The sequence below is a fragment of the Lithobates pipiens genome, unplaced genomic scaffold, assembly GCF_037356315.1.
Source record: "Lithobates pipiens isolate NorthernLeopardFrog02 unplaced genomic scaffold, aLitPip1_a1.2 Scaffold_10, whole genome shotgun sequence".
NCBI classification, from domain to species: domain Eukaryota; kingdom Metazoa; phylum Chordata; class Amphibia; order Anura; family Ranidae; genus Lithobates; species Lithobates pipiens.
In genome coordinates, this window is record NW_027507686.1 from 206,666,873 (window position 1) to 206,691,394 (window position 24,522).

The 24,522-nt window shown below is 42.3% G+C and overlaps 1 protein-coding gene across 1 annotated transcript in view; it reads right to left on the minus strand.

Moving 5' to 3' along the window:
• Nucleotides 1-24,522, minus strand: part of DCDC1 (doublecortin domain containing 1) — a 680,197-nt gene that overhangs the window by 106,138 nt on the left and 549,537 nt on the right. The window lies entirely within an intron of this gene.

Sequence of the window (24,522 nt, forward strand, 5' to 3'; positions counted from 1 at the left end):
AATTAAAGCGGCAACATTGGCTTTCTTCTCTAGTCCCGTCGAACCTGAAGTCACATTCAAAATGAACAGAATATTGGAGTACCTCAAAAGGTGGGATTTTAAAGGCACTATCAATTACAATTTTTTTTTTTAATATACAAAAATATTTATTAATACAAAGTGGTTAAAAAAATACAGTAATAATTATACAAAAATGTTTGCACAATATAATATGCGATTTGTACAGGTATGAAGCGACAAAGAGCGGCTTTTCAAACGTGTTTCGAATAATGCATAAACTATCTTCTTCAGGGAAGCCACTCTATCTCCACCCCCTGGTCCTGGACCAGGGGCTGGAGATAGAGTGGCGCAGAAGCCCCGTTATGATCACTTCAAAGACTGTAAAAGTTAGCCTCACAGATGTCTCCTTGGGGGTATTGATCCATCTGAGGGAGTCCACCACATATATGGGATTCATACTGCCCATGCTGTGTAGGATCCAATACTCCATATTTTGCCTTTTGTCTTGCATGATGGCAATAACATGCCGCTCCATATGAGTCTATGTAACATTCAAGATGAATGGACTTTAGTCCGTGTGTGGGCTAGTCCGTTCATTTGGAAAGTCCAGCGGACCTCCGCCAAAAAACTGGTAGATTGTCCGCTGGAAAAGTCAGTTCGTGTGTGGGCAAGTCCGCTTGTTCGGAAAGTCCAGCGGACCTCCGCTGGAAAGTCAGACGGATTGTCTGCCGGACTAAGTCCTCCGGATAGTCCGATCGTGTGTATGGGGCATTAGAAGATATTCAACACATTGAACTTTGATCAGTTCTTTTCTGCACAGTAAAGGGATAATTATTTTACTATGCTTGTGCTGACGCTTAAAGCTGAGAGGTCAGCAGAGTTCTCAATTCTTTTGCATACCCAAAAACCAAGACAGATATTTTCTCACCATATGGACAACTGTTTGATCACTTAAAGTGGAACTTCAGTCATTTTTTCAATTTTCCATCTATTAAATCTATTAAATCTTCTACCCTTGGTGTTTTAACTTTGGATAGTAAAACATTTTTTTTCTGCCAGTAAATGCATTATTCGGCCCACTTTCTCTTTCCTATCTGGTAAAAAGCCTAGGATTATTACATCATGCACAGCTCTCTCTCTCTCACTCTTGTGGGAGTTCACCAGGAAGGGAGTCATAAGAGAGCCAATGAGAGCTGCAGAACTGGAGGTGTTCCTCTGTGTGTCTGTGTAAATCCAGGAAGCGAACAAGCAGCAGCTTCAGCTGCCCACAGTTAAAATGGTTGCAGCCAGACTCAGTGGAGGGAGATTTCTGCAACACATTTGGCAAGTACAGAATCACAGTATATATAAAATAATATGCAAAGTGGTTGGAGGGAAGCTTCAGAATGGCAAAGATGTTTTTATTACAAATTTTGTGAGCAGACTGCAGTTCCTCTTTTAATAGTTCAGGAGTAAATCGGATCTAGAAGCCAGAATGGGTGTCACAGGTGATCAGGCAGGATAACATTTCTCAAACAATGTTCTTACATGTTTGGTAATAAAGATGAATAGCAATAAGCAGTGCATCCTTATACTGCTTCATACAAAATAGTAAAGATAAAACCCTATCTGTTGAAGAGTGAGCTTGAATTTTCAGAGAATCAAAACACAAATGGGTGTCTGATTGGTTTAAAAAAAATCAGATAAGTACTTGCATGCATGGACGATTTTAGCTGCATGCTAAAGTTCTAACCACTTGCCGCCCGCCCTATAACAGAAACACGGCAGCAAAGTGGTTTCAAAATCCTGACTGGACGTCATATGACGTGATCAGGATTTTGAGCCGCTGCGCGCCCCCAGGGACGCGCATCGCGGCGATCGTTGTTGCAGGGTGCCAGTCTGACACCCCGCAACTACAATCTCGGTAAAGAGTCTCAGACAGAGACTCTTTACCACGTGATCAGCCGTGTCCAATCACAGCTGATCACAGTGTAGATAGGAAGAGCCAGTGATCGGCTTTTCCTCACTCGCATCTGTCAGATGCGAGTAGAGGAGAGCCGATCGGCCCACACTGGACCACCAGGGACGCCACCAGACCACCAGGGATGCCCAGCACCAGGTATGCAACCCTAGACCACCAGGGATGCCAGTCAGTGCCCACAATGGATGCCAATCAGTGCCCACAATGGATGCCAATCAGGGCCCACAATGGGCATCACTGATTGGCATGCATTATTGTTTTCACTGATTGGCATCCATCAGTACAGTATAATACAATACAATGCCATCTATCAGTGCCCATCCATGCCGCCTCAGTGCCCATTCATGCCACCTATCAGAGCCCATCCGTGCCACCTATCAGTGCCCATCCGTGCCACCTATCAGTGCCCATCCATGCCCATATGTGCCGCCTATCCATGCCCATCCATGCCAATCCGTGCCAGCTATCAGTGCCAGATTTTGTGCCACCTATCAGTGCCCATCAGTGCCACCCATCAGTGCCCATCAGTGCCACCTCATCAGTGCCACTACATTTGTGCCCATCAGTGCTGCCTTATCAGTGCCCGTCAGTGCAGCCCCATCAGTGCCCATCAGTGAAGGAGAAAACTTTCTTATTTACAAAGTTTTGAAACTGAAACAAAAAAAACATTTTTTTCAAAATGTTCAGTCTTTTTTTATTTGTTTAGCAAAAAATAAAAACCGTAGAGGTGATCAAATACCACCAAAAGAAAGCTCTATTTGTGGGGAAAAATTATAAAAATTTCATTTGGGTACAGTGTAGCATGACTGCGCAATTGTCATTCAAAGTGCGACAGTGCTGAAAGCTGAAAATTGGTCTGGGCAGGAAGGTGTTTAAGTGCCCGGTATTGAAGTGGTTAAAGGTATTAAAGAGAACCTGTTAGCTATTTCTAAACTTGTAAAAGTCATACATTAAAGCAGGCTCCTGCTATTACATTCGTAATGCAGAAATGCATCTTGTGTGCTCTGCTATCATTTTTAAAAGAGCAAGCTTTTCTGTGACTAGGACTAAGCCCTACCTACCTGTTGTCATCCGGTCCAATAAAAGTGCAGTTTTATTAGATCCCTTGTACACAAGGCCGGACATTCTGACAACCAAATCCGTTGGATTTTGTCCAAAACTGTTGCATACACACACGGTCGGACAAAGTTGTCGGAAAATCCGATTGTACATAACGTGATGACGTTATTTCGTTACGACGGGACTACGGTCAGGCTAGTAGCCAATAGCTTTGGTCTAGGAATTTGATCTGAGCATGCGTGGCACTTTGTCCATCGGAGTAGGCTACACATGATCGGAGTATGTCCGATCGGAGCATTTTCATAGTTTCATAGTTAGTAAGGTTGAATAAAGACACCAGTCCATCCAGTTCAACCTGAGTGAGTGTCTACAATTTCCCTATCCCTGTACATTACACACTCACATTGGTCCCTACCCTCAAGCAGCCCACAATCCAAGGTCCCCATTCATATACTAAGGCCAATTTTGGACAGAAGCCAATTAACCTACCTGCATGTCTTTGGAGTGTGGGAGGAAACCGGAGTACCCGGAGGAAACCCACGCAGGCACAGGGAGAACATGCAAACTCCAGGCAGGTAGTGTCGTGGTTTGGATTTGAACCAGCGACCCTTTTTACTGCTAAGTGAGAGTGCTAACCCCTACACCACTGTGCCGCCCATTTTGTCGGAAAATTTTACGGAGAAGTTGGAAAACTTGGTCCGTCGGATAGTCCGACGGAAACAGTCCGATGGAGACCACACACATTTGGAATATCCGACAAACCAGTCTGATAGGACACATTCCGTCGGAATCTCCGACCGTGTGTACAAGGGCAGACAGGTGCATGGCAAAGGGGCAAGGCAAGTTAAACTAATTTTAGTTGCCCAGAAGCATGTTTTCTAGCTATGAAAGCCTAGAGTAGGCCCCTTGAGCTGTGAGACAGGACTTTTCCATTTAGAAGTTTACAATGGCTGCATGTTGGAGCACTCTCATTGGACAGTGGTATTCACACAGTCAACACGCAGCGTGAGAAGAGCAATAACATCAAATAAGCTGCTAATCAGGGGAAATGGTTAAAACACAACATTTTTGCCAGATGCTAGTTAATTTATTTCTGTACTATCCTTTTAAGATTAATTACAGTTGTTAAAAATTGAGGGGGGAATAAAATCTAACAAGGTATTGCATTCAGGCAGCGTATTGTTTGATTCCAAATAAATTGGAATACTTTTCTGGTAATACACTAAAACAATTATCAGTTCGAAAAAAGGATAATTAACGTGTGTTTCATTCCCATTAGATCATGTTTCTCTAAGAAGTACCCACAAATTTATACTCTCTTTTGGCTGCTGTGTATTTCTCTCGTTTTTTGCTTCTCTCTCTCTCTCTCTTTTATCATGTGATGTGCCGCCCCGTCAATGCTGACATTTAAATGAGCCAGTGTTCAACACAAATGTGATCATTTGTTCGGCTTCCAGCGTGGCACCATACTGTGATGATTGCTTTTGGGAGCCATCCGTGGCTTTTCGAGCACAGGGGGGGTCGAAAAAAAGGCAGGCAAAATTTTTATCAATTTACATTTTTCCGTGATTAATTTTTATGCAAATCAGGGCCCGACAGGGCTCCTATCTCACCTGAATCATTCGGATCATCAAAGACAAATTGAGCATCACTTATTTAAAAAATAGGCTTTAAAATACTCTACAGCTGTGTTGGGGGAGAAAAAAAAAAAAAGCTTAAGAGCAGGGCGTGAACTTTTCTAATGTACCGGGAAGAGATAAGAAAATGGCCATTTGGTTGCATTTACTCCTCCGATAACACAAACATGAACGATATCAATGCGGTTAAAGCAATCATTGTGCTGCGTTATTGTAATGGGCACATTAATTGTGCTTATGTGGGAAAGGCAATTGTATGGGGAACAAGCCAGATTATTTGTTTTCTCTGTGTGGATATTGGCAGCGACTTGTTTTTTAAACTGATGGAGGGTTTCCGGATCTCGCTGGCACAGATAAATGGCAATCATGCATATTGAGGTACTGCTGGACAGCCATTGACGTGATCAGCGTAGATGACTATTAAAAACAAAATGGAAGTTTATTTTTATTTTTTTATGTTTTATTTATTTATTTTTTTGCAAAAGCACAGCTAGCTGTGTGGTTTATGAACGTGGTAAAATGCTCCTCTACCAATTTCAGATTTTTAAGTGGCCGTTTAGGGTCACATGCGATGATCTGTGATTTATGATTTTGGTGGCCTTCATAAACATGGTAAAAAGAAAACAATCATTTTGCTAAAAAAAAAATTACTCTCACTGATATAAGGACCATGTAGCGGTACCAATTGCCGGTTGATATCACTCAATTAAATGGCTTGGTCTGGTAGTCCTTCAACAAAATACGTAAACCAGCAAAACCTGCAAGCAGGTGCAAAGGGAAAAGCAATAATACAAAACAGGTTCTGTGCAGCAAGGCTGATAGCCTTGCTGCACAGAACCTGTTTTGTATTATTGCTTTTCCCTTTGCACCTGCTTGCAGGTTTTGCTGGTTTACGTATTTTGTTGAAGGACTTACGTATACGTATTTTGTTGAAGGACTACCAGAACACTGCAGAAGAATGCAAAACAGATTATGAAAGCTGCATAAAAACTCTTAACAGCAGTGTTTCTGCGGCTCAATCAGGGGTAACTTGTAGCTCCAATGCATAGTCTCTATGGGACTCCATAAAAATAGAGTCTAGCTGAGAATCACTACCTCAGTATAACAGCTCAGAACAAAAATGCTTACTTGGCCATACGCAACACATTAACCTGAATATGGGTTACACTGCAACCATGTGCAATGCGTGGTGGTGATGTTTTTAGGGGGTTAAAGCAGGCAGTGAGAACGTGATATATCCATAGAGAATCACTCTTTCGAGGGCCCTTGGCGAAGTACAGGTTAACTCTGGTGACACAGGTGAACAGTTGGAGGGATCCAATGCTGTAAGGGCCCCCCTGCTGGAACTGGAATACTCTTGCAACAGTTAGAGAGGGGCTCCCCACAGTAGCTGGGTCTTTTGAAGAAGATGTGTGCTATTAGGCTCCTGCCTAGTGTCCACACACCAGTTTTGACAGTGGGCGCCTGCTCGCCTGGCTGCAAATCACTTACCCAGCTCTGCCTCATCAGGTGTGGCTCCTCTCAGCTCTTAAAGGAAGAAAGCTAAGGAACTTATCTTCCCTGGGCATGTCCAGGAACACAGGTAATTATGGGAAATGGAGATTCATCTGAGTATGAAGAGTGCGTGGCTTGGCAGCCACAGTTAACAGTTCAAAAGTGGCTGAAACAGCTATGGGAATCAGCATATTCTTGCCACTGTCATTTACACTGGAGCTAGCTTCCCATGAGAAAGTAGTTTTACTCTGTTTGATCAGCTCTTGTTTTGGTATCTGTTATAGCATCTGCCTGCCTTCTTAGTAAAGGTGTAGAGGTATCTCGCTTGTGGTTCTCTCATGTGGGTATCTTGTGAAATACCATTTCTACATTCCAAGTCAGGGTCCCCCTGTGATAACACTTCGGGACCATTGATTCAATAGGCACCTTACTGCTTCTATTTAAGTGGGTGTCAGTTCCTTGGTGGTTACTTAGTGGTAGAAATGGTAGTATTTGCTCTGCTGCTCACTTTTGGCTTGCTCCAATCCATTTTGTGAGCAGTCTCATCCGTGATTAAAGGGGTTGTAAAGGTTCGTTTTTTATTTTCTAAATAGGTTCCTTTAAGCTAGTGCATTGTTGGTTCACTTACCTTTTCCTTTGATTTCCCTTCTAAATGTTTTTTTTCTTTGTCTGAATTTCTCACTTCCTGTTTCTCCTCAGTAAACTTCACACCATCATCCGAGCGGTGTTTAGTCAGCCAGAACAGCTTACTGAGGAGGAACAGGAAGTGAGAAATTCAGACAAAGAAAACAATGAAAAAAAACATTTAGAAGGGAAATCAAAGGAAAAGGTAATGCCACGTACACACGTAGCAGACTATCCGCCGGACTTTCCGAACGAGCTACCTGCCCACACACGGTACTTTTGCGGCGGACTAATACGGCGTACTAAGTCCACCGGACTATCCGCCGTACTTTTGAAATGAACAGACTTTTCCCGCCCGGAGAAAAGTCCATTCATTTTGAGTGCGGCTCCAGGTAGCCGGGACCAGCGAGGGAGGCGTCGCTGGCCCCGTCACCTGGTATGGACTTAAAGGGGAATCCCTACGCCGAAAAATCAGCGTGGGGTCCCCCCCAGGTCCATATCAGATCCTTATCCGAGCATGCTACCCGGCCGAACAGGAAAGGGGGTGGGGACGAGCGAGCGCCTCCCCTCCTGAGCCGTACCAGGCCGCGTGCCCTCAACAAGCACCTTGTCCCCATATTGATGCTCCGGGGGTCTTCTTCTGTCTTCGGGGGTCTTCTCGCCGGACTCCTCCGCTATCTTCTGCTAGCTCTTTTACTAGCGGAGGAGCCCGGCTTTCTTCTTCGCCGCCGCCGCCCTCTTCTTCTGTCTTCGGGGGTCTTGTCCCCCTCTTCGGTTCTTCTTTCCGGGCCCCCGTGCCTTCTTCTAGCTATTTTACAAGCGGTGACCCGGTCTTCTGTCGCCGCTGTCTTCTGGCCTTCTGTTCTTCTCTCCTTCTCTTCTGGAGATGTTGGCTCGTCGCTGTCTCCGGTCACTATGACAGGATACGCGGCGTGTGGCGACTTATATAGGGACAACACCGGATGATGTCCCCGCTCATTATGATGTCACAGTCCCAGCATCCTCTGGGACTGTGACATCATATTGGGCGGGGACATCATCTGGTGATGTCCCTATATAAGTTGCTGCACGCTGCGTGTCCTGTCATAGTGACCGGAGACAGCGACGAGGCAACATCTCCAGAAGAGAAGAACAGAGGGCCAGAAGACAGCGGCGACAGAAGACCAGTTGCCTGTTTGCTTTAGGTGGTCCCAAGTGTGTAGGGTGCCCCTTCAGCATGTCAGTCCTCAGATAACCAATATCACCTGAAACCAGAACTACATGTGAGCACTATACTCTTCTGACCAAGCTCCTGCCCCCAGAGCTCTACTTTCATTCAGGTAATCCCAGCCACCTCTCTGGTAAGCTCACTAGATGCTGCCAATGAGATTCATTGCATGTCCAGGCACATTTTCTGCTTGGGAAAGTATTGCTGCATAGTAGTGACTTGTGCGCTGTTATAGAAACGACATTCGATCACTTGCCTGTCAAAGGCACTACACAATAGGACAGCCAATCACTACATCTATGGTTCTTTGATGGAGAATTGCTCCACTTTTCCCCCACTACTGCTTGAATCCTGGCATCAGGACACTGTAATTGGCATCTGTATATGGTTGGGGAAGTCTCTCCATAGATGCCTGAACTCTGCAGCCCCAGCACAGGGATGGCGCACCTATCCTTCTTCAAAGATGTGTTGCCTTCCCCATACAGGGGCCTCTTTGCCCCTCAAATAAGTATTCTTGTCTATGCTTCAAAGTGGAAAACTCTGTCTGAAATGTAACCATCCTTCCTGTCAATTTGCATATGGCTACCTCCCATAAAGCTGTCTGTTAAATGACAAGACTGCATGAGCTACATTATCAGTGGCTGCCCACTAGAAGACCCGGAAGACACTGGACCAACAGCACACATCAGTGGCCATGGATGAAGCGACCAGGGGGCTGTGGGCGTTGCATTGCTAGAGGAGAATACAAAAGAGGGTAGGTGTGTCATAATGTGCAATTATGTTATTTACACCTACACAATATAGCAAAAGATCCAGGTACCCGCAGTTGATTTAGTTCTTGAAATAGCTCTGAAATGTATTTTAACCATTGTAAAATACTTAAGCTAAAAATACAAAGCCCACACATGTACAAAGAGCAAAAAGAATGGGACTTTTCATGAAGTATGCGAGGGGTAGGTTTTGTCTTGAATTATTGTAATGAACATATCTATAATATATAATATATTTGTGGCACATTATTATTTATTGATAATTGTATTTCATATTCAGTAAAACTATATATATATATATATATATATATATATATATATATATATATATATATATATATATATATATATATATATATACATAAATAGGTACCTGCATAGTTTGAAATTACTCTAATACCTAACATTGAAAAGGGATGAGAAAATGTACTAGATAAAAACTTTATTATATATGGATGAATAATCGTTTGATCATTTATTTGATTATTTGTGAATATACTGGATCAATTAGAAATGCACCTATGTCATTGCAGAAATTTTACACGCTTTCTCCTGAAGAGTGACGCCAAATCATGAAACGCATTGAGCCAACAGATGTTGTGTTTCAATCATGTGTTATATCAGTATATTCTCTACAGTACCAATTGTTCTTAGCCAAAAGAGGTTGGGTTCCATCATCCATCATGTGTTTGCCAATTTTTTATGGACTGTTTTGAGTTGTATACATTATCCATGTATAATAAAGTTTTTATCTAGTAAATATTTTCATCCCTCTTCAAGGTTAGGGATTATGCCGCGTACACTCGGCCAGACTTTTTGACAGCAAAGGTCCGACGGAACGAATCTGCCGGACAATTAGATTGTGTGTGGGCTTCATTGCACCTTTGCTGTCTAAAAATCAGGTGGAAATAGAACATGTTTCAAATTTTTCCACCAGAACCAGTTCCTATCGAGATCTAGCGATGAACTTCCTTATTCTAGTCAGGTCATACGTCATCACATTCAAATCCGTCTGACTTTGGTGTGATTGTGTGTGTCCAAGTCCGATCGTTCAGAAAGTCAGTCGGGAAGATCGCCGGACCTAGTCTGCTGGAAAGTTCGCTCGTGTGTACGCGGCATTAGAGTAATTTCAAACTATGCGGGTACCTATTTATGTGTATACATATATGAGTTTTACTGAATATGAAATATAATTATCAATAATTATCAATAATTAATAATGTGCCACAAATATATTATATATCATAGATACAGTTGTGCTCAAAAGTTTGCATACCCTGTCAGAAATTGTGGCATTAATATTGAAAATATGTCGGATCATGCCAAAAAGCTGTCTTTTATTTAAGGATAGCGATTACATGAAACTATTTATTATCACATCGTTTTTGGATACTTTTTAAATCATAATGATAGCAGAAATCTCCCAAATGACCCTGATAAAAAGTTTACATACCCTGGAATGTTTGGCCTTGGTACAGACACAGAAGGTGGCACACATAGGTTAAAATGGCAATTAAAGGTTAATTTCCCACATTTATGGCTTTCAAATTCACCATTAGTATCTGTGTATAAATAGTCAATGAGTTTGTTAGCTCTCACATGGATGCACTAAGCAGGCTAGACACTGAGTCATGAGGAGGTAAAAAAGAACAGCCAAAAGACCTGCGTAACAAGGCAATGAAACTTTACAAAGATGGAAAAGGATATAAAAAGATATTTTGGGATTTCTTGATACCAATCCGAGGTCGGGTAGATCAAGAAACATTTCAGCCACAACTACCACAGGAACTGTTCGGGATACAAAGCAAAACCCACAGGTAACCTCAGGAGAAATACAGGCTGCTTTGGAAAAAGATGATGTGGTTGTTTTTAAGGAGCACAATACAATGATACTTGAACAAAAAAGAGCTGCATGGTCAATTTTTTAGAAAGAAGCCTTTACTGTACAAGTTCCACAAAAACCAACACCTTGACTTGCCTCATTATTTTTTTGTGGCATTGGCGCAGTAAAGGCTTCCTTCTGGCAGCTCAACCATGCAGTTATTTTTTGTTCAGGTATCGTTGAATTGTGCTCCTTAAAAACAACCACGCCATCTTTTTCCAGAGCAGCCTGTATTTCTCCTGTGGTTACCTGTGGATTTATCTTTGTATCCTGAGCAATTCCTCCACCAGTTGTGGCTGCAATCTTTCTTGGTCTACCTGACCTTGGCTTGGTATCAAAAGAGCCCCTAATTTTCCACTTCTTAATAAGTGAAGAAACAGTACTGACTGGCATATTCAAGACTTTGGATATCTTTTTATACCCTTTTACATCTTTGTAAAGTTTCATTACCTTGTTACGCAGGTCTTTTGATTGTTATTTTCTACCTCCTCATGGCTCAGTGTCTAGCCTACTTAGTGCGTCCATGTGAGAGCTAACAAACTCATTGACTTTTTATACACAGACACTAATTGTGATTTAAAAAGCCACAAATGTGGGAAATGATCCTTTAATTGCTGCTTTAACCTGTGTGTGCCACTTTTTGTGTCTGTATCATGCCAAACATTCCAGGGGATGTAAACTTTTTATAAGGGCCATTTGGGTGATTTCTGCTATCATTATGATTTAAAAAGGATCCAAACAACTATGTGATAATAAATGTCTTCATGTGATTGCTATCCTTAAATAAAAGACAGTTTTTTGGCACGATCAGTCATATTTTCAATACTAATGCCAAAATTTCACAATTTCTGCCAGGGTATGCAAATTTTTGAGCACGACTGTATGTCCATTACAATAATTCAATACAAAACCTACCCCCCGCACACTTCATGTAAAGTCCCGTTCTTTTTGCTCTTTGTACATAGGGATGGAGGCTAATGACTACATCATTGCCTCATATAAAGTCCAAAAAAAACCCTCTCCCCATTAGTACAAAGCCCACACAGTTGTCACAGTGTCTTCTCTCCTATCTATCCAGCCGAAACAGGGTTAAGTGACTTCCAAACACTTACATACAGACATTGCATTTGTTGAACCCGGGAAGCAAGCTCCTCACTGCACACACGGCTGCAGCTAATTACGTGAGGAGACAGATCCTGGTTCCCCTGAAGGCTTGCTCTACCAATGCAGTGAGTCTGTGCGTTAGTCAACATGCAGGTAGCGAGGGAACTCAAATGTTATTTGACAAGGCAGCAGGCCCCATCACCTAAGGTTAGAAAACAGACAAGCCACACTGTGCTTGAAAGTAAAGACTGAAAAATTTCAAGCAGATTGTATCTGACAGAAATTGTATCACAGCCGCGCATCCTAACAAGGACGGCATGAACGAAACTACACACTTTATGTTTCCCATCTACCTCCTTTAAGATAAAGACTTTTTGCTTTAATTGTATATTGGAGGTGACAGCTTGATACTCAACGGCTAGTAACTTTTTTTGAGCATGTTTTTTACCACCTTTGGTAATACGAAAGCAACTGTTTGACTAGAACAATCGTTGTCTTGTTTTTTTAATGTTTTTTTTTTTTTTTACCTCATAAAATGCAATGTACTTGGTGTCTCAGGCTTGCCATTTTCACAGCTAAGCTCTCTTTATAAAATAGCCCTATTTATAATCACTGCTTGTGCCACTTCCTGTTTTTTATTATTGCTTGCTCTGTGGTATTAGAGACGTCACGCAAGCCTGTTTGCTGAATAATGTGGTTGCCGCGGCGCAGCATGTCAAGAGTCTTAATGCTGATTAAATAAAAACCATTATTTCCTTTAAGTCTTTTACAAACATAACATGGGCTTCCCCTGAGGGCTTTTGTGATATTAAATCACTACCTTCAAGTGAAGTAAGTCAAAGTAATATCAGCCATGTTTGCGAGGGGTAAATAATACACTTTAAACTAGTGGCGGCTGTATGAGTAAAGGAGAACTGTGCTGGCAGCAAACATTAATGTACTGTAAGCCTTAACGTGCCTTTACACTTAATACCAATGGTGAATCATAGAGATAAACATATTGATCCAAACATTCACAGTTTATAGCAAACAGACTTAGCAAACAACTCCCGATCTGCTCTATTTTTTTTATTTTCTTTTTTACCGGTTTTAATGTATATCTATAGCAAAAACCTTTTAGGTTTGGATTGAGTAGGAAAGGTTCAAACTCCCTGTCAGTTTTTTATTGCTGCCTGTGCGCTGTTAAGGATGATTTTTTTTACACCTCCTTTTGTGTCTCCTTAAAGCAGTGTTCCGCCCCCAAAAAAAATTAAAAATTAAAAGCCAGCAGCTACACATATTGCAACTGCTGGCTTTTAACATTAAGACACTTACCTGTCCTAGAGTCCCGCGATGTCGGCACCGCAGCTGATGTTTCCATCAGTTGCCGGGTTGCCACCGCCATTGTGGGTGAGGGTACCTGGCAGTGTAGCCTTGCGGCTTTACGTTGGGGACCCTAATGCGCATTCACGAGGCCCTGCTCCTCTCTCCTACTGGCCCAGTAACAGGGAGAGGAGGAGGGAAGGGAACGGAGCCCCGCGGTGATGTCACGGGCTGCAGCCCGGAGTCCCGGAATTGGGAACAGGATACCCATGAAAGACACTTTTTTCAACCATGTAAGTTGTCATTTCCTGTCGGAAAAAAAACTATAAAGTCAAAAATTGTCTTGCACTAGACTTTCATCCACAGCATAAACTGTTCTTTTAGAGGACCAGTGCAGGAACCACTACATACACTCATGGTTCCCATGCTTTAGTTCGCATGCTATGAAAGTTAACAGGTTATTTATCCAGAAATCGCTGTACTTCACCACTCTACGCTAATGTGTTTTGTCAGTTTTCTAGTGGTCCTGAAATATGCCTTCTTGTAATACTGGAACACACACCGCAAGCTCACTGTTGCTTCTGTAGCACCTTCTAGTGTGTGTTTGAAGTAGTGTAAACCCTTGTACACACGATCGGACATTCCGACAACAAAATCCGACGGATTTTGTCCGAAACTGGTGTTGCATACACACGGTCGGACAAAGTTGTCGTAAAATCCGATCGTTCGTAACGTGATGGCGTCATTTAGTTTAATTCTCTACAAACGATCGGACAAAGTCCAATTGGATCATGTTGTCGGAAAATTTTTATATTCAGCTCTCAAACTTTGTTGGTCGGACATTCCGACGGAAAAAGTCAGATGAAGCCCACACACGGTCGGATTATCCGACAACACGGTCCAATCGGACATTTTCCATCGGAATGTCCGACCGTGTGTACAAGGGCTTAGAGTTAGTAAATTAAAGCGGAGTTCCAGTCCTCCAAACATTTTTTTTTAAGGACAGCTCTGGAATTGTCATAACATGTAGATGAACATTTCTAATATGTCATATTTTTTGCACTTTTACTTTCTTTAAAAAATAAGTTAATTACTCACTGATCTCGGAAACAGGCAGGTTCCATTTTAGCTGTGGGCATCTGAAACCCTCCTGTGTTAACTTCCTGGATTTCTGTTCAGCATCGGCGCAAGTTCCTACCCCATTGCTATAGCAACCTGTCAATCAAAGGACAGGAGAGGAGAAGAAGTTTACAAGTCTCTCCAGCTGCCGCCGAGTGTACTGTGTACCGTGGGCTGTAAGAATGTTAACTCCGATCGCCCCCCTCCTCCTCCTATTCTCCTATCAGTAGAGAAGAGAGTGCGGCTCTCTCATTAGGTTTGCCGCTTCGGTTTTCTGCAGGATATTTTTTTTCCCTCCCCATTGCCTACAAGTCCCAGCATGCACTCAGCTGGGCTAACTCCCGTTCACGTCATTTCCTACTTCCAAATATCGCGAGATTTCGACAGTAGGCGATTTGCAAGGACTCCTGGGATACATGAGGCTGCTATCCCAGGAACCCTTGCGAATCGCCTAGTGACGTAATCACCTAGGCGATTGGAAAGGAGGAAGTAATGGGGAAAGACTAAAATAAGGTATTTACAAGCAAAAAAAAAGCCCATTGTGAAAAGTGCTGCATGTCTTGAGCTCATAGAGACAAAGTAAAACAAATAGGTGGAACTCCGCCTTAAGTAAGCTCAGGGCTAAGCCTGAATCTGAGTAGGGTTTAGTGAGTCAGGGCTGGATGACTCATCCTGAAAGCTCCTCTGGTGCCTTCCCCTGTTTCTGGGACATTGGAGAATGTTCTAGAGTTAAGGGGCAGAAGGTTAGGAGAAACTGCTTAGAATATTTATGAGGCCTCGGCCAATCCCCAGTAGTAGAATGGGGGCAGAGCTTACCTCATAGATAACCATGGGCCATGCCAGCAGAGGCAGTCGGGTGGAAGATGGAGATATAGTGCTGAGGTGGCTGTTAATGGCCCTCAGGGGTGAAACCTAGTCTGGGGGGGGGGGGGGGGTGTCCTGCCTTGGGCCGGAGTTCAGGTGCTGGAAGGATCCTGCCACAACACACGGAGGCAGCGGTAGTTCATGCCCCCCCAGCTGTTGCCTGTATATCAAAGTTGGAGAGTGGCCGGGAGTTATGTGACCGGCATGAAGATCACTAAATAAACGGTATTTCGAGTCTTCGTTTTCCACAAATATGTACCACCATGTGTTAATGCTGTATAAAAGAGGGGCTGGCAGTCACAGTTTATTAAGAAGGTTACAAACACTTTAAGTGTTTGTAGACCAATAAAATTGCCAACCTTTCCACATACACTATAGTCATAACAGGCTGCACACGTTTTTTCTCAAGACAGATTTCCTAATTGTTGCTGGCTGTAATTTTTTTCTTAAAAAAAGTGTACTATTCCTGGGCAGTGTGCATCGGCATAAAAGCTTACAGTACGATTTCTTTTGGAAGAGAATATAATAGGGTGATTTACAGGCAGGAGATTGTGGGAGATGGGGCAGCGTGTTTTCACTCATAACACAAAGTGTTTAAACAAGGACCTTTATTTCAGTATCGCCGGCTGTAAAAACGTATATAAGAATTTAGTGGCTCGGTTTATGACTACTTTGACAAAAATTTTGGGTTCCTTGAATTGCAGTACATTTACTTTTGTGCCCTACCTATGTGCACAGATCTGTACACCACAAATTTCTTTTTAGAACAACTGATTAATAGTTAGCTCATCAGTTATCAACACCTTAACTACTTTTTTTTCTAATAATTGGGGTCTTTGAATACTACATCCACACCATCAATGCTAAAAACTATATGAAAGAAGCAGTGAACTTGTAGGTGTGGTGCAGCATGATGTGGGGGCAATAACATACACTGTCTTAGTGCGATGAAATACATTTTATTGAAATAATGCAAGGCCCAGCCAGGAACACTTAAAGTTCTAACACCGGGTAGGAAGTCGGTTTCAGCCAAACTGACAGCATCTGTAGAGAGGGACAGAATGTGGCCTGGCCGGCTTGTGCTGGAGAGGTTGGCATCCCTAAGCTTTCCCTCCTTGTCAGAGTACCTTTCCCTACACTACCCACTTGCATAAAAAAATGGCAAGCAAAGGGGCCAGGGTCCTAAATAGACTCTGCCACAACTAAGATGGCCACCAGAGTCAGATAGGTGGCCAGCATCCAATTGGATTACTGCCCCAGTGACCCAGGGAACCATAGCGGAACCAGGTTCCACATGACTTCCTCTCCCCTCGCAGTTCCGGCTGGAACCGTGTCCAGTCAGAGCAAGAGAATGTCAGCAGCACACCAAGGATCTCCAAAACGGGTCCCATGCCTAATGAAGGGGTCCTACATGGCTCCAAAACATTGGACCCGTTCTGGAGATCTTTGATGTGCTGGTGACATTCTCTTGCTCTGCTTGTGCTGATTAGCACATTCACATTCTATTAAAACTACAAGTCCATCTGTTGCAATGGCAGACGGGACTGTGAATAAATGATGCGGCAATGTGGGCAGAGTTTTTAAAATGTAACAGCGGTGCAGGGAGAGGAACTTCTACTCACTGTCATGGGATGGAGGAACTTGACTGGCCTGCACAGAGTCCTGACCTCAACCCAATAGAACACCTTTGGGATGAATTAAAGCAGAGACTGTGAACCAGGCCTTCTTGTCAACATCAGTGCCTGACCTCACAAATGCGATTCTGGAAGAATGATCAAACATTCCCATAGACACACTCCTAATGCCTCTTTCACACTGAGGCACTTCTAAACTGGCAGTAAAACACTGAGCGCATTTGAAGATCTTTCCAGGCACTTTTGAAGAGATCTCCATTAATTTCAATGGAGAAGGGCGTTTTTTCACCGCCCTGCTAGTGCACTGCCCCAGTGGGAAAGCATTCATTGATTGTAATGCAAATAGGTTTTCGTGAGCTTTTCAGGTGCTTTTTTTTTAGCATGAAAGCATCGGAAAAGTGCTTCAGTGTGAAGTCTTAGCCCTTGTACACACGGTCGGACATTCCGACAACAAAATCGGATTTTGTCCGAAACTGGTGTTGCATACACATGGTCGGACAAAGTTGTCGGAAAATCCTTACGACAGGACTACGTTCAGGCTAGTAGCCAATAGCTTTGGTCTTGTAATTTGATCTGAGCATGCGTGGAACTTTGTCCGATCAGAATTCTCTACTCCAATCGGACCATGTTGTCGGAAAATTTTATAGCCCAGCTCTAAAACTTTGTCGGTCGGATATTCTGACGGAAACAGTCTGATGGAGCCCACACACGGTCGTATTATCCGACAACACGGTCCGATCGGACATTTTTCGTTGAAATGTCCGACCGTGTGTACAAGGGCTAAGACTGGGATGCAATTAAAGTTCATGTGTGTGTAAAGGCAGGTGTCCCAATACTTTTGGTTATATAGTGTATATCACACTTCTTCCTCAAATGTTCATCAATGGCAAAATACTGCATTACCACTTTTATTTTAAAGAGCTATTAAAACCATCCATCAAAGTATGCCCATAGTTGAAATGTGTTTACAGAGCTATGAACTGTTGACTGAGAAAAAAATAAGGGAAAGGATAGTGTACACCTTATATTCACTGTACCACCTATCCCAATGATTCTCAAACTGTGTGCCACGGCACAGATTTGCAGGTGTGCCATGGGAGTTTTTAAAAAGTTTTGAAAATTGCTAGCGTTTTGAAACCTTGAACATAGCGAAAAATTAAATGGTAAATCGTTGTTGCAAAAGTGAAAAAAGTAGCATATATAAAAACGCAATATCTGACAGTCTGTCATTCATTGGTTCCTTTTGTAATTCCTCGATTTGTGCGAGATCTTGGGAGAACTTGTTCGCTCCAATTCTATTATAATAATAGAGGCCGTTCCATTTGTTTGTTCCGTTTGTCAACTTTGGAGCTTCGTTTCAATCTGATTTGCTCTCAAAATTAGGTACAAACTTCACGTTAAATTCAAATTTTCGGTCTCTTTTAGTTTTTTTTAACAATAATAAAAAACCCAGTGGTGATTAAATACCACCCAAAGAAAGCTCTATTCTCGGGAGAACCCGATAACTCTAATTATATTATAATAATAGAGACCGTTCCATTTGTTTATTCTGTTTGTCAACTTTGGAGTCTCGCTTAAATCTAATTTGCTCTCAGGCACATTCTTCACATTAAATTTAAAATTAAATATATGTAAATATATGTAAAAATAAATAAGTTCTTCACCACAAAGATTGTTAAATCTTTTCAGGTGTGTCGTGAACATTTTTAAATCTTTTTGGTGTGCCGCAAGACAAAAAAGTTTGAGAAACACTGCCCTATACCCATAGATAAAGCATAGGTATACACCGGTTAAACCTATTACCCCTAATTACAATTGTCCTGCTGCTGTTCATTTTTAAACTGCTGTATCATCTGTAATATTTTCATTCTTGTTGTAAAGCCCCTGCCTGCACTCTTGTCTCTAGCAAATTGGGCTTAGCCCTGCTATGTAAATTTTCCCTGCTGCTGGCCAATTTTACACTGTTGCATCCTCTGCAATCTCTTAATTCTTGTAGTAAAAACCCTACTTGTGCTCTTTGTGTGTAGTAAATTGGGGCCATAAATTTCTATTTAAAATTGTGTTGTTACTTGCCAATTTTACACTACAGTATCCTCTGTGGTCTAGTAATTCTTGTAGTAAAAATGTTACCTGTCCTCTTTGTCTATAGTACATTTAAGACCAGTTCTGTTGCTGGCCAATTTTACAACACTGTGGCATTTGTGGTCTCTTTATTCTTTAAAGCAGAGTTCCACTCAAAAGGGGAAGTTCTTGAACAATTAGCGCATTTGAGGAGTGGGGGAGTGGGAGCAGGTACCCGATTTTGACATGTACCTGCTTTCCACTTCAGACCGCTGCGGCAGTAGGAAACGTAAGCTCTCCTCCCTCCCTCCCCCTGCAGTCTTCTGGGACACTGACAGGTCCCAAAAGACTGCATCCACCATCATTCACGATGCGCAGCGTGACACTCTGGATGAAGGAACACAAGGGGCACCTTTGGACAGCAGCTTTGACAGTCTGGAGGGGGTGGGGGGGGGGGGGTGGCCAACACCAGCAGATGACATGGCTCCCCAAATCATCACTAACTGTGTAAACTTCACACTGGACCTCATGCAAATTGGGTTCTGTGCCTCTCAACTCTTCCTTCAGACTCCGGGACCTTGATTTCCAAATGAGATGCAAAATGTTCCACAGGTCATGATGCTTTGGGGAGCCATGTCATCTGCTGGTGTTGGTCCAAAGTCCAAAGTCAATTCCAAAGTCAGCGCATTCTTCTACCAGGAAATTCTAGAGCACTTCGCGTTTCCATTTACTGACCAGCTTTATGGGGATGCTGATTTCATTTTCCAGCAGGACTTGGCACCAGCCCACACTGCCAAAAGTACCAATATCTGGTTTAATGATCATGGTATCACTGTGCTTGATTTGCCAGCAAACTTGCCTGACCTAAATCCCATATAGAATTTGGGGGGTATTGTCAAGAGGAAGATGAGAAATACCAGACCCAACAATGCAGATGAGCTGAAGGCCACTATCATAGCAACCTGGGGTTCTGTAACACCTTAGAAGTGCCACAGGCTGATCGCCTCCATGCCAGGCTGCATTAATGCAGTAATTCATGCAAAAGGTGCCCCGTCTAAGTATTGCATGCGTACTATACAGCAAGCCAACATTTCTGTATTAAAAATCCTTTTTTTATTGGTCTTATGTAACATTCTAGTTTCCTGAGGTACTGAATATTGGGTTTTCACTAGCTGTTAGCCATAATCATTAAAATTAAAAGAAAGAAATGCTTGAAATATATCACTTTGTGTGTATTGAATCTATAGAAAATATATGAGTTTCACTTTTCAAATTGAATTATTAAAATAAATAAACTTGTGATAATATTCAAATTTTATGACATGCACCTGTATGTTTGCTTTTGGGTTAAATACTGCTTTAAACCTATAACATACAAACTATACCAGTTAACTGAAACAGGTATTTGAGGGCTATTTTTACTTCAGTATTTTATAAATGAAGACTAATTTAGCACTGGAGACTGGACAGCCTTGTCAAACTCCAGTTTCTGTTGATATTGTAAGTTAATGGTTCAAGGTGTATGTTTGGGGGGAAAATGACTTATTATGCCTCTATATGCCTGCAATACATGTACCCTCCCCACGTTTCGTCCTCCCCAAAATATTATGTTCCATACAGAGGTTATGTTACATTTTTTCACAATCATCAGAACAAGTAACTTCAACAGAGGTGGCCACATGGCTCATATTTGAACACAATATGTATTTTAATAAAGGGATAGGGTGTGCAGTCTTTGGCCATAGGATTAGGCACTAAATGTATGCTAGCGCCTGCCCTTCCCCCTTTTCTGTAAGATTTCCCCCCCCCCCTTCATTTACTGCTGCCTGTGCTTCCCGTGATGTTGTGAAAGAGTAGAAAGCCTATGGCTATGCCCTAAGTTTGACAGATCATGCTATCATCGGACAATGTGGCAAAGAGGTTGTCACAGCAAATCCTCAATGTTCCATATTTTGGGCTCCTTCTGGTATTGCAGCAGTAGATCTCCCAATTTCCCCCATATGTAAGGGGGGGTGATATTTTCCCCTTGAATTCATCCCAAATGTCCTCCTTACCACCAGCACCCCAACCGTCATAATTCACCACCAGCACTCCAATACTCTCTCACTGCCACCACCCCAACCCTCCTCCTTCTCATAAACAGCACCCCAACCCTCCTCCTATTGCTCATCTTGCTGCCTCATGGCATTCCACATGCTGGCAGAGCGCAGGGATGGACTTCTGAGCAATGACAGCTGAGTATTTGACAATGTGGTTTAACACAGGTCACAAACTCGTGTAAAGCTGGCACAAGAACACTGGGCAATTTTTCTCTTTCACTACTGCAGAGGTCTGTGAACTGGCCTTGGGGATAGCAGGGGAAAAAATCTGCTGACTCTTCATGGTTGCTCTGCTCCCTTGAGGAGGAGGAAAAGGAAGTAAAGAAAAAAATATTGTATTGAAACAGCAGGTGTATGGCTGTATTGGAAGAAATAGGGGAGGAGGAAAGAAGCTCATTAGCAGCAGTAGATAAGGAGGAGGAGGAAAAAGGCCTATGAACAGCACTAGAATGGAAAGTGGCTGCATGTTAGCTGCACTTGCAAACAAGTGGCTGCACTGCGCCTGGGAGGAATAAGAAGCAAAAGACACAAATATAAAAAGAGAAAAAAAATAAAAGCACACACAATATAATAATAATGATAAAAAAGGAGGAGGTTCGGGCCTGCTTTGTGCAATGCCATTGCACAAAAGAGGTAGGTATAAAATGTTTGTTGTTTAAAAAAAAAAAGAGAGACGTTACAATCACTTTGTAAGTAGTTCTAAAGCTTAAAATGTTTTTCCTATTTTTTACCTTAATGCATTCCCTGCATTAAGATAAAAAATGTTCACATGGCAGTATCACCTCCTCACCACCCTGCTCAGACTTGATTATGCACCATGCCCATCTGTAGCAGCTTGCCCTCTCTCCCTGTTCTCACAGGCTCTGCTGAGAGCAGTGGGGAGTCATTAGCAGTCAAATTCTGTAATGAGGGAGTGGGGCCGAGCCAGCAGGGAACCCGTGAAAAGGAGGTTCAGGGCCACCCTATGCAATTCCATTGCATAGTGCATGTAAGTAAGTATACCATGTTTGTTACTTTTAAAAAAATACGACTTTACAATCACTTTAAACTGGTATCAAACCCTAAAAGTAAAACTGTCCTTTACATTAAGCTCCACCAAATAGTGTGAAATATTTTTTTTTTAGTGAACCAAAACTCTTTTTATTTTCTCTGGGAGGGTTTCCTGCGTATAGCAGTACATACCACTAGTGCTGTGTCGCCCAACACATGTGCGTCCCACAGGTGGGGTGTTCATCATTCACATGTGCAGTATTGTGTTTAGGAATTTAAGGCACATGTCAGCATTATCTAATCATATTATAACTTTCATTAAAAAATGTTTTACCTTTTGCCATGAAAAAATTTTTACTCCTGAGCTGTGTTCTGTAATGTGTGGAAGACAGCAGCTAGAACCAGTAAGAGCTGCATGGGACCCACAAGATTGACAGTCCTAGAAGTGTTTTAGTGTAGACTTCACAAAAAAAATTCTCAGCATTGAAACGGTGTTCAGTAGGGAAGACATCAGGAAAGGTGAATACTGTCCAAGGTATGGTTTAACCGGTTCCCGACCAGCGCACACCGATGTACGCTGGCAGAATGGCACAGGAAGGCATATTGGCATACAGGTACGTCCAATGTTCAATGCCGCCCTGCCATCGCAAGAGTGCAGCCGCCGGCGTGCTCACGTGCCGGTCGGGACCCCCGTGAGTCTGGTCGTGGGTCCCGCGGACTCGATCACCGCGGGCATACCCGCGATCGTCTCACGGGGCAGTTGAATGGAGAAATGCTGTTGTAAACAGCATTTCCCCATTCTGCCTAGCAACTAGTGATGCTGATCTCTGCTCCATGTGATTGGAGCAGAGATCAATGTTCACTAAATGAAAGCCCAGCCCCCCTACAGTTAGTAACACACCCCTAGGAACACTTAACCCCTACACTGCCACCCACTGGTTAACCCCTTCACTGCCAGTGTCATTTACACAGGAATCACTGCATTTATATAGCAGTGATTGCTGTATAAATGACAATGGTCCCACAAATGTGTCAAAAATGTCCAACGTGTCCGCCATAATGTTGCAGTCACAATAAAAATCGCTGATCGCCGCCATTACTAGTAAAAAAATAAAAATAAAAAATTATTAATAAAAATGCCATAAAACGATCCCTATTTTGTAAACACTATAACTTTTGTGCAAACCAATCAATAATCGCTTATTGCGATTTTTTTTACCAAAAATATGTAGAAGAATACGTATCGGCCTAAACTGAGGGAAAAAAATGTTTTTTTATATATTTTTGGGGATATATATTATAACAAAAAGTAAAAAATAATGCGTTTTTTTCAAAATTGTCACTCTATTTTTGTTTATAGCGCAAAAAATAAAAACCGCAGGGGTGATCAAATACCACCAAAAGAAAGCTCTATTTGTGGGGAAAAATGACGTCAATTTTGTTTGTTAGCCACATCGCACGACCGCGCAATTGTCAGTTAAATCGATGCAGTGCCGAATCGCAAAAAGTGGTCTGGTCTTTGACCAGCAAAATGGTCCGGTCTGTAAGTGGTTAATTGAAAACATTTTATATAGCGACAGGCTGCATTAATGCATTTTATGTTTTAGGAGGTGCAACAGGATGGAAAGCTTCCTAGGGTACCCACGCCACACATCCCCGGAGGCTTTGGTAGAAAACACTGCTCATGCACAGTGGAGCATCATCAGGGAGCCGGTTGCTGGGACCAAAATAAGAGAACCGGCCTCCTGGTGACATCACCAAAAAAATATGAAGGCATGGGACCCGATGTGTGATGTCTTTCAGCAGCACAGAACAGGGTAGCACTGGGCTCGCTCGGTGGGTGAGTATTTCAAACTAATCCAGACAAGGTAAGAGGAGGTTAAGATCAAAATGAATCCAGGGGGATGAAGTACCTCTCTAAAACTGTGGTTCCCTTGTGACCGCATGAATCACCAGTGTATATAATATAGCCTTAGTATTACAATGACCTTTAGCAAATGTTGAAATGAAAGAAACTGTTTAATTGGCAAACAACCAACTTTTTCGTCTTTTAGAATTTGGAGGCTCATTATGACATTTTGTGTGTCACAATAGATGTTGGAGGTTGGTATCCCTGTGCCACGATTAAATTTTTGTGCTGCCCACGGTAACCAATAAAAACTCCTATTTTCTAACCTCTACTAGATAAATAACAGATGCCGTCTGATTGGTTGCTATGGGCACAACAGACAATTACAATATCCAATTTCCCCCCTAAAACACATCTACCAAATATAACATTGGCATCATTTCTGTATTTGTCATGTCTGTCAATCTACTGTATGTAATCTAAGTGACAGCAGATGTCTGGGATAAACATTCACGTGGATTGTGTTTAGAAAATACAATACACAATATTCTGGCTGCCAATAATCACAAATAATAAGCTTAAAGTATAATAATTACTAATGATATTCAATGCCAGATCAAATTATTACACCTGTTATCTCGATGGCTGCACACGGTACATGTACAGTTCATTAACACTGCGGCATGTATTCTTCTTGTTTAATTATGGGGAACATCCGGAATCTTTAATGCCTAATTTATAATTAAACACACGCACATTAAGTTATGTGGGAAAATTCTTCATGGGCTCCTTGGTGAATATGTAAACTGGTACGCCGTGGTAATAGCAGCACCTAACATTTTCATGTATTTATTGAAAGCGTAGCAA